Below are 11,438 nucleotides of genomic sequence, written 5' to 3'. Positions count from 1 at the left end.
GAGAGCGAGAAACCCCCCCGCAGACACCAAAGTCAGTGCAGAAGGAGGGGGAGGAGGCGCTCCAGGCGCTGGAGCCGAAGCTCCCGTGCGGCCGCTGGAGAGGCTCCTGGTGGAGCAGGCTGTTCCCCCCTCCCCGATGCTTGGGAAACTGAACAAACACCACAGCAAATATGCAAATATACCAAAACTTCTAGACTGTTACTTAGATAATGCCTACATCACCTTTCCCTGCTCATTCAATTTCAAACAGCTCTGTTAAATATTACATGCCACATATTTAACACCTTCAGCAACCCTTTTAACACTTCCTTTATCTTTCTCCAGCCCATACTTTTCTAATACCAGCACCAAAGGCTCATTCTGAGTCCAACTTAATTCCATACCTTTTCCCTCCAAGATACTGAAACAACATATCAATCAATATACCATATTTCATCCCATTTTCCTTCTTTCCACAAAAACAACATTAACTGTAATATGGTGTTATAATTAGTAGTTCCATTTAGGGGCCACTCCGCTCCATCCTCTAGTTTATAAAGTGGCCACCATTGATTACAATATTTGATAAGAGTTCTTTTACTTTCTGTACCCTCTCATCCCACTATATCCCTCCAATGTGTTAGTATACACCCTAGGGTGCTTTTCCTCGGGATTTCTTTGCTTTGAACTTTTCCTATTGTAATCTACAGTGGTTAATATTCCACTGTTTTCCTAGAAGCTCTTTACTAGTCAATCCCAATCCCTCCAAAATCCACAATATATAGATACACAAATAAAATCAAACCACTGTAAATTAACTGCCTGTTGACAATTACACTGAGGACATTTAAACCTGATGATCCGATGATATGCCTAGGCAAATTTTGTTCCCTTAGACATACACCTAAATGGCAGTTCTTATATTTACATATTTACATATTAACATATGAATAAAAGAATACTTTAACAAAAATGCCCAGGCTTTTATATATACAATATACAATGTACAGTTATTATTCCAGTTAGAATTACTCCTCAGCAGCTGCAAACACTATGCCAGTTGCCATTAAAGCTCGCTTACCCTCCTCCTGTCCTTTTCTTAAAATCTCGGACATCCCCAGAGTTAATGGGGATGGCCACATATTCCATTCCTGGCTGGGGTCCCCCCATCGCTATTTCTCGTGGGGGATATAATCCCTCCCTTAAAGCAGATTTTCTGATTTCTTGCCCTGCTTCTGGTTACCGGCCCCTGTGTTTCATGATCCGATTCCAATTCTCCTGGATTAGCTAATTCGGGGAGTCCATTAAGGACGGGAGCCATTGGTGCAGGCGGTGGAATATAGGGCGGGGGCGGTGTCAGGACTTCTAAATCCTTTCTCTTTTTATCCCGCCCTCCTTTTTCTTTTAGAGGATATAGATGTGTCCTCGTATCTGAATTTATCCAGAGGTGCGCATACTCACTTTCTTCCAGACTAAAGGGTTCCTTTGAGTTTACATAAATATTTAGGCCTGACAAACCCAATCTTCAAAAGACCCAAATACAGGCCAGTAAAGGTGGTCTCCTCGAATCTGTTTACCACCCCAAACTTCAACACAACAATGTATCATTTTTACTTTATTCCTTCCCCGCCTAAAAGGGGAATCCTCCCAATTTTTAATCATTAATCCCGGGGTAACCTAACATCAGACGTTACCCCGCCCATGGGACCAGAAGGCTTACTCTTCTTCTGTCCCACCTTCCGGAACACCTTCACACACACACGCACGAATCGCTTCCCCCTTTTTGTGGACCAGTCCCTCGCGGGATGTAGTGATTAAGGAGGTACTGGGGAGGCATTGGGGAGGCAAGGACAATCCCCAGACATGGACTGTATATCTCGAAACAAGACACTGAAACTCATGATAAGGAAGCGGCAGACGGACAGAGAAACAAACGTAAGGACTATAAATCTCAAAACTGGACATTGGAATTCATTATAAAGATACAACAAACGGAAGAATTGGCAACAACCAGCTCTTGCAGTTAAGAAACATGCCAATTCAGCAGATTCCTGACCAAAGGTGAAAAGTACACTGTGAGGAAGACTCGGGGTCTTCCTCCCAGAGACCCCTGCCCACGTCCCAAAGACCCCTGCCCACAATTCTTGGAAGGCTCTGCGCAGGCGCAAGGTGCCAAAAGGCTAATTAGCATGAGAAGCGAGGGAAGGCGGGGATAGGTAATGCATATGTATAGGTGCTTGTAGAATATTGATAGATTGATTGTATAAATTCAAGACTGCTTTCCGCTTTAGGTATGCACGATAGGTGGAGAGATCCCCCGTGCATCCAGCGCTGCAATAAAGAATATACCACTTAAAGGAATTTTGGCTTCGATCTTTGAATCAATCTGGCGACCCAGATGGGACAACCTCTCTGCCGGACCGCAGGACCCGCTGGGAACAGGACTCCCTAGGGTACCCCCGGGATTTCCCGGAGGGACTCCTCGACTCACCGGATCACTGCGGAGGCAGACAAGGACCCCATCATTGTAAGTGAGTATATTCTTTATTCTGGTTTGGTTTTCTGGTAGACCGGTCATCTGGGACTGTCCAGTAAGTCGGAAGGTGACTTCTGCAGGACAGTATTTGGTATATACTTTGTGGTTAGTACCACAAGTATATCTGGGGACTTTGGGGTCCATCTGTATCTGGAACTGTCTGTAAGTCAGAAGGTGATCTTCTGCGAGGCAGTGTTTGGTATATACTTTGTGGTAAGCACCATAAGTATATTTGGGGACCTTAAGGAAAGAGCTCGCTTTAAGGTCCATCTGGAATTGTGTTGTCTATTTCGGTTTTCTGACTCATGGAGTATGGTATTTAACTCTGGTTATTGTTACTGCGATTTTGGCTATTTTCCTGGTGGTAATAGTAGGTTCGTGGCATTGTTATAAGAAAGATATCGTTACGGTGTTACACAGTTCGGTTTTCTGACTTATCGCATGTGGAATTTGACTCTGACTATTGTTACTGTGATTTTGGCAATATTGCTGGTAATAGTAGTTTTGTGACATCTCTACTGAAAGATATTGCGTGCCCGTATTTTTGTGAGTGATACATTTTGTGATACGCTTTTGTAAGTAACATGTGTATTCTGAAAGTGTAAACTGGAAACTGGGGGGGCAAACAAGCAGTGAAATTTTAAAGAAAAGTGTGTTAGGATGTGTTTTAAGTCACTGGAAGGATATTGGAGGATCTGCCGGTGGAAGTGTGAACAGGAAAACATTGATAAAATATCGTAATCAGTGGTGGCCGCTTTATAAGCTGGAATGTGGAGAAAAGTGGCCCCTAAATGGAACTTTAAACTATAATATTTTGCTACAGTTAATGTTGTTTTTTGAGAAGCAGAACAGGATGAAATGTTGTATACTGATGTTTCAGCATCTTGGTGGGAAAAGGTTCGGAATTAAGTTGGCCCCTGACTGAACCTTTGATGTTGGCATTAGAGAAGTACAGGCTGGAGAAAGATAAAGGAAGTGTTAAAAGGGTTGTTGAAAGTGTTAAAGGTGTTTGAAGTTGAATGAGCAGGGAAAGAGGATGTAGGAATGCTAATAGTTCTGCCTCTGCCCGAGGCAGAGATCTTAAAATCATGGGTGTTAGCCCTTTGGGGCAAAGGGACCATGATGGGTCCGAGAGAGTTGTCACAGAAACAGAAAACCAGTTAACTCTTAAAACAACCTGAGTTCATGTGCGAGCTCAGATTGCTGATGGGACCGCTCAGGGAACTGTGGACAATTGCATTCCCCTGACCGACCCCCACTAAGACCCTAATCATCCCGAAAATTATGAACGGTTAAGTAAATACTAAAATCTGGATGAATTGGGAATTGAGAATATGCTTCCAACAAGGTCTAAAAGAAACCCCTATGGAATTTTTGGACCAACTCTGAAATGTAATGAAAATAAATAAATAAATAAATAAATAAAACAAAACGGTTTGGACCTGGCTTCGGAGGACAAATTGACTAGCCTTTTCCTAGGATAATAGACCCCTGATTTCAACAGGAATAACGGGGACCTGGGGAATCTACCCTAGTACCTCCGCTGGTTATAATGAAGCTAGGGGAGGAATGGAAGTGAAATTTCTTATTGATATGGGGCAACGTATTCAGTTCTAAATCAAGCATTAATGCCTTCACAGAATTATTATGTTAGGGTAAAAGATGTATCGTGGTTTAACCCAGCCGGCAGCTAAACACCACGCAGCTGTTCGCTCACCCTCCCCCTCCCTCTCTGGGACGGGGGAGAGAAATGGAAAGTGAAGCCCGTGAGTTGAGATAAAGACAGTTTAATAAGACAAAATAATAATAATAATAATAATAATAATAATAATAATAATAATAATAATACAATGATGATAATAGTACTACTAATAATAATATGTACAAACAAGTGATGCACAATGCAATTGCTCACCACCTGCTGACCGATGCCCAGCCTAACCCTGAGCAGTCCGGCCCCCTCCCCCGGCTAGCCACCCCTATATATTGTTTAGCATGACGTCAGATGCTATGGAATACCCCTTTGGCTAGTTTGGGTCACCTGTCCTGGGTCTGTCCCCTCTCAGCTCTTACTGCACCCCCAGCCTGCCTGTTGGCAGGACAGAGCAAGAAGCTGAGATGTCCTTAGCTTGGTATAAGCACTGCTCTTTAACAATTAAAACATCGGGGTGTTATCAGCACTCTTCTCATCCTAAGCCAAAACATAGCATTCTACCAGCTACTAGGAAGAAAATTAACTCTGTTCTAACTGAAACCAGGACAAGGTGTAACCGAAAAGGCTTATTTTTGTGAACCTTTGAAGTACAAGTTAGGGAAACAATGGGGCATACACAGATTTTTATCTATGCCTAGCTCCTCATGGGCACTCTTAGGTAGAGATTTATTAGAGCAAGTAGGAGCAGAAATTGTCTTTGAAAAAGGGAAATGGAATTAAGAATAGGAGAAGAACAACTAATAAATGTGTTAAGCTTGGCACTAATACAAACTGACCCTAAAAGTGAAATACCTTTAGAGATCACAGATCAAGTATGTCCAGGAGTTTAGGCTACTGAAACCCCTGAAAGAGCTAAAAATGTGACCTTAATAATTATTAAATTAAAGCCAGGAGAGAAACCCGTTAAGGTTAAGTAATATCCTTTGAGGATAGAAGATAGGAAAGGAATTAAAGAGATAATTAATAATTTTTTACAGTATGGATTATTGATTGAATGCGAATCAGAATAAAATACACCCATATTGCCAATTAAAAAGGCAGATGAAAAAGCTATAGGCTAGTTCAGGATTTGAGGGCCATAAATAAAATCACTGAGGATATACATCCAGTAGTGGCAAACCCTTATACTTTGCTGACTAAATTAAAGAATAGTCAAGTCTGGTTTACCGTACTGGATTTAAAAGATGCCTTCTTCTGCCTAGGCTTAGCCACAGAAAGCCAAAACCTATTCGCCTTTGAATGGGAAAATCCCGATTCAGGCAGAAAGACGCAGCTTACGTGGACATTACTACCTCAAGGATTCAAGAATAGCCCCACTATTTTTGGAAACCAATTAGCAAGGGAACTCGAAACATGGATGCCTCCGGACACTGAAGGTGCTTTGTTACAATATGTAGATGATCTCTTAATAGCTACCGAGACTAAAGGGAGTTGTATTCAATGGACTATAAGTCGTCTTAATTTTCTGGGTTTAAATGGATATCAAGTCTCTTGACAGAAAGTCCAGCTGGCTCAACAAAGTGTGACCTATCTGGGATTTGAAATTTCGGAAGGACAACGAGAACTAGGAACTGAACATAAGGAAGTCATTTGCCAGACTCCAGAACCTCAAATGGTAAAGTAGCTACAAACCTTTTTAGGAATGACAGGTTGGTGTCGCCTTTGGATTTATAATTATGGACTATTGGTAAAGCCTCTATGTGAATTGATAAAGATTAACCAGTCAAAGTTAGTCTGGACTGGAGAAGCACAAAAAGTCTTTAAACAACTTAAACAAGAATTGATGATTTTGAAATATCAAGCAATATTGGTAGAACAGGACAACGTGGAAATTGTGATAACTAATATTGTGAATCTAGCCTCTTTTCTTAGTGATGCTCCGGCACAACCTGTGATTCACGATTGTTTAGAAACTATAGAGACTGTGTATTCCAGCCGACCAGACCTTAAGGAGGAGCCCATGGAAGATGCGGAAGAAACTTGGTTCACGGATGGGAGCAGTTTTGTTATGCAAAGACAACATAAAGCTGGATATGCTATAACAACTACTCAGCAGGTAATCGAGTCTAAGCCTTTACCCCCTGGAACATCAGCTCAAAAGGCGGAGATAGTTGCTCTCACGAGAGCATTGGAACTGGCAGCGGGAAAAAGGATAAATATTTGGACAGATTCTAAATATACATTCGGCGTGGTACATGCTCATGGAGCAATTTGGAAAGAACATGGATTGCTGACTGCTCAGTGAAAACACATAAAGTATGCTGAAGAAATTTTAAAATTGTTAGAGGCTGTAAAACAACCAGAAAAGGTAGCTATCATGCATTGTCAGGGACACCAAAAGGGGAACACCGATTTTGAAATTGGAAATCGATTGGCAGAGGCTAAGCAGGCAGCTGAAATAACTGAGGTGAAGGCATTGTCTTTGATACCAGACGGTAAAATCCAAACTATATCCAAATTATACAAAAGAAGACTTAAAATTAATTGAAGATTTGAAAGGTAAAATGAAACCAGATGGATGAGTATATTTAAAAGATAACCACATAGTAATACCCTCTAGTTTGACATGGCCCATAGTTCTTACAGAACACAATAAAACGCACTGGGGAGCTGGCACACTGCATAAGAGCCTGAGTCAGACATTAGTGGGACGATATGATAAAACAAGTAACTCAACAATGTAGCATTTGCTTACACAATAACCCCAATACCAAGAATAGAATAAAATTTGGAATAATCGGTAAAGGAAATTATTCGGGGCAACAGTGGCAAATTGATTTTTCAGAACTCCCTAGAAAAGGGGGGTATCATTATTTACTGGTTCTGACTGACACGTTTTCAGGAAGGCCTGAAGCCTTTCCCTGTCGAACAAACAAAGCAAGAGAAGTGGTTAAAGTCTTGTTAAATGAAATAATACCATGCTTTGGGATTCTAGTAGCAATGTCTTCTGATAGAGGTTCACATTTTTGTGCACAAGTGGGAGAACAGATAAGTAAGATTCTAAAGATAGATTGGCAACTGCATACTCCTTATAGACCACAGGCAAGTGGACAGGTAGAAAAAATGAACCATTTAATTAAACAATAAATAGCTAAAATTGGATAAGAAGCTAATTTGTCATGGCCTCAATCCCTCCCTTTAGCATTACTTGGAATTAGAGTTAAACCTAGAATAAAAGGGAATTTGAGTCCCTTCAAAATCTTATATGGAAGGCCATAGCAATTTCTATTTAGTGGAGAGGACCTAACGCAGTTAGGATCAGAATATTTATATGCTTATATAACTGAACTTCAGAAACAATTAAATAAAGTATATAAATTTGTTTTAGGGACCAGGGCTAGAGGGTTGGATCAACCAATCCACCCCTTTAAGCTCGGGAATTATATATATATATATGAAGACTTTTTCAGGACAACCCCTACAGGAAAAATGGAAGGAAAGTGGATGGGACCATACCAAGTATTATTGACAACACACACCGCCATTAAGATTAAGAAGCAAGCAGCTTGGATCCACAATTCAAGGGTGAAGAAGGTCCCGGCGAGGATATAGACCACCACTCCAATTGGACCAACAAAATTACGGTTTTCCAGATCCTAATGATTGCAGGGGTGCGGTTCTCAGATTCGGGGTGGGCAACTTGGGATGAGAACTTACACCTGACCTTAATACAAACAATTTCTCAAGTAACTAATAAGACGAACTGTTGGGTATGCACCCATCTGCCACAGCATGGGAATAAGGGTGTATCATTAATCGGGATTCCGTTGCCTGCAAACTTATCTTGGACTAATTTGTGGGAAAACACATCTTGGGGTCGAAAATATTAAGCAGTTATGGAACTAGAAGTGAGTAGCTTCATGCCGTTAGAATCCTATTATGTATGTGTACAAAGGTGTAACCCGCCTAAGGGTATAGGAAAACAGCATTGTATAAATACGGATACCACTTATGTGGGAAATCAGACATCTTGTAATTGAACAATTGATATTAGTACGACTAGCGGCTGGGCAAATTCAACCAGCTGGACGGTTCCAGAAGGAAAAGGGTGGTATTGGCTATGCAACGATACAGCCCGTAAGGTCTTGCCTGAGAATTGGAAGGGAACTTGCACTCTTGGAGCGGTAGTCCCCAATATGACAGTCCTCGAGGTTACTTGAGAACTCATATGCGGAGAATCAGACGAAAAATTAACAATCCATTGATAGAGAGACACACCCCTTTTCATAGTTTCGTTCGATAGTTTATCCCATGGTTAGGAGTGAGTGAATTGGAAAAGGCGATAGTTAATATTTCTGCAATTATAGAGAAGTTAGAAAACCAAACTCTGGATGCTATAAAGGCTCAACAAGAAGAGATATCTAGTTTATCACAGGTAGTATTACAAAATCGGATGGCCCTAGACTTGTTACTGGCCGCTCAAGGGGGAGTCTGTACAGTAATAAACACAAGTTGTTGTGTGTATGTAGATCAGAGTGGAAGGATCTCTACCGACCTGGAAGAAATATGGAAGCAGACAAGGGTCCTACATGAGATCAGTAAAGATGATCTTTCGTGGAGTTTTAGTGAAATATGGAATAAGTTAACCTCCTGGTTGCCCAATTTTCAATGGTTGAAACAAGTGTTCATTGCTCTAATCGCATTAGTAGTATTAGGAATATTTGTGTGCATGTTGTTTAGATGCCTGCTTTGTTGTGTTACTGTAAATAATGAAAGTATCTGATGCAAAAGAATTTGTATGGGAAAAGAAAAGGGGGGATTGATTAAGGAGGTACTGGGGAGGCATTGGGGAGGCAAGGACAATCCCCAGACATGGACTGTATATCTCGAAACAAGACACTGGAACTCATGATAACGAAGCAGCAGGCGGACAGAGAAGCGAATGTAAGGATTATAAATCTCGAAACTGGCCATTGGAATTCATTATAAAGATACAACAAACGGAAGAATTGGCAACAACCAGCTCTCGCAATTAAGAAACATGCCAATTCAGCAGATTCCTGACCAAAGGTGAAAAGTACACTGTGAGGAAGACTCGGGGTCTTCCTCCCAGAGACCCCTGCCCACGTCCCAAAGACCCCTGCCCACAATTCTTGGAAGGCTCTACGCAGGCGCAAGGTGCCAAAAGGCTAATTAGCATAAGAAGCGAGGGAAGGCGGGGATAGGTAATGCATATGTATAGGTGCTTGTAGAATATTGATAGATTGATTGTATAAATTCAAGACTGCTTTCCTCTTTAGGTATGCACGATAGGTGGAGAGATCCCCCGTGCATCCAGCGCTGCAATAAAGAATATACCACTTAAAGGAATTTCGGCTTCGATCTTTGAATCAGTGGGAACCGCATTACTGAGGGGTCCACACTCGATTCGTCCGCAACTGGACGTCTCGTTTGTTGTGTTCCGGGATACCCAACCCCAACCGAACGGATCACCGGCCTATACTTACCCACCCCGTGGGTCTTCATTTGGTCTTTGTGCACAAAGGTTGCCTGGGGTTTACCCGTTTTATTTGCTTGTGTCTAATTTTGGGTTCATCGGTGAAGGATTTGAATGAAAGTAGTCCTAGAGAAGGCCGCTAAAATCAGCAGGGCGCCCCCTCCGAAGGTCTTTCAATCAGATTGCCTTCATCCGAGTCACGGCACCAAATTGTTATAAATTAGACCACACAATTTACTGGTCTATTGAAATTATTTTATTAATCAAGTAAGCAGACACAAACAAAACAGCGCTGGGCGGCTGGGGAGTCTCTGCTCCGCAACAGCACGCAACTTCCCTTTCCAGTGTTGCTGTTTTATAGCAGTTGAATTCCGGCTTATCAGGATTTGTTGAACTGGCTGAGGCTGCGCAGTCTATTGTTGAGAGGGGGGTCGTTATTCCTCTGCTTCGTGTTCAGGTGGGGGAAGTGAAGCGGCAAAAAGGATGTCTTGTGGTAAGGAATTTCACAGAGTCTGGTTTAACTCAAGTATGTTTACCCAACATCCCCTCCTGCTATCTGCTTGCTAAATCCTCCCCCTTATCAAGGCCATTAATTTTTACAACCTTTTCTCCCCAGCAGATTCTCCAAATTCCTCAAAGACAATGAACAAACCCCCACTAATTTATCACAACGATGAAGGATTTGATTGCTATATGCAGCCGTTAGGGTTGTATTGTATTCTCAACAACCCTGTATTCTCAACATGGCCGCCCAGTAAGCGGCTTCTCGAGAACTACACCTCCCTCAATGCTCTGGGAAGCCAACATGGCTTCCTGGAAACCCGGTGCCAAAAAACTACATTTCCCAGCGTTCCCTGGAAAATTGAACCTCACATCTTGCTGTAGGACGCCATTTTTTGCCCTCCTATGCCCTCCCTTTTTTTGGGGGGGTGGGGGGAGGAGGGGGTTCCCATGCAGTTTTGGGGGTTTCCCCTCAATTTTGGTTTATCACCTCTACATTTCAGGGTTCTTCCCCACAATTTGGGGGTTCCTTCCCTTAATTTGGGGCTTCACACCCCCAGTTTTGGGGTTTCCCTCCAATTTTGGGGATTCTCCCCCAATTTCAGGGGTTCCCCCCCCCACAATTTTTGGGTCCCCCACCATCCTTTTCTTGCCTTTCCCCTTAATATCAAGGTTTGTCCTTCCCCCCCTAATATTAGGCCTAACCCTAACCCCTATTAACACAAACCTCTAACCCTAAACCTAACTGTTGCCAAGCTTTTAAGCAGTGCAAAGATTCAAAAACCAACCAACCAACCTCTCTCCATCACAAAGTTTCTGTTTTGCTATTGTAGCGCACAATTACACAGTAGTGTCCACCACATCAGCACTGCCCTACTTTGGAGCCAGAATACCCTTGTGTTTCTGTCATAAGGCTTCTGTGGTCCATTTCATTGTGCTAACACCATGCCACTATTTTCAATTAGAGCTGCTTTTGCATGTCTTGTTATCTTTGATGACTCTCATGCCAACAAATATTGTGCAGTAAACATGCTTTCTCAATGTCACATTATCTCCTTAGCGAAACTATACTGTCAGCATCCATTTTTTATCTTTTTTCTTACTGATAGCCATTTTCAGTTTCTTTAGTAAAATGAAAAGATAACACCCCATATCACAGACTCCATGGTCCCGAACTTTGGAGCATAAGAGCTTGTAAAAAAATAAAAAATGCATTTCCTTTTGTTATAAGTTGCCCCTTAATTAATTTTCAGAGAGCATTGCATTAATAA

Source organism: Aythya marila (genome assembly GCF_965140915.1).
Source record: "Aythya marila genome assembly, contig: HAP1_HAP1_SCAFFOLD_269, whole genome shotgun sequence".
Taxonomy (NCBI): Eukaryota; Metazoa; Chordata; class Aves; order Anseriformes; family Anatidae; genus Aythya; species Aythya marila.
Note: the sequence above shows the minus strand (reverse complement) of the source record.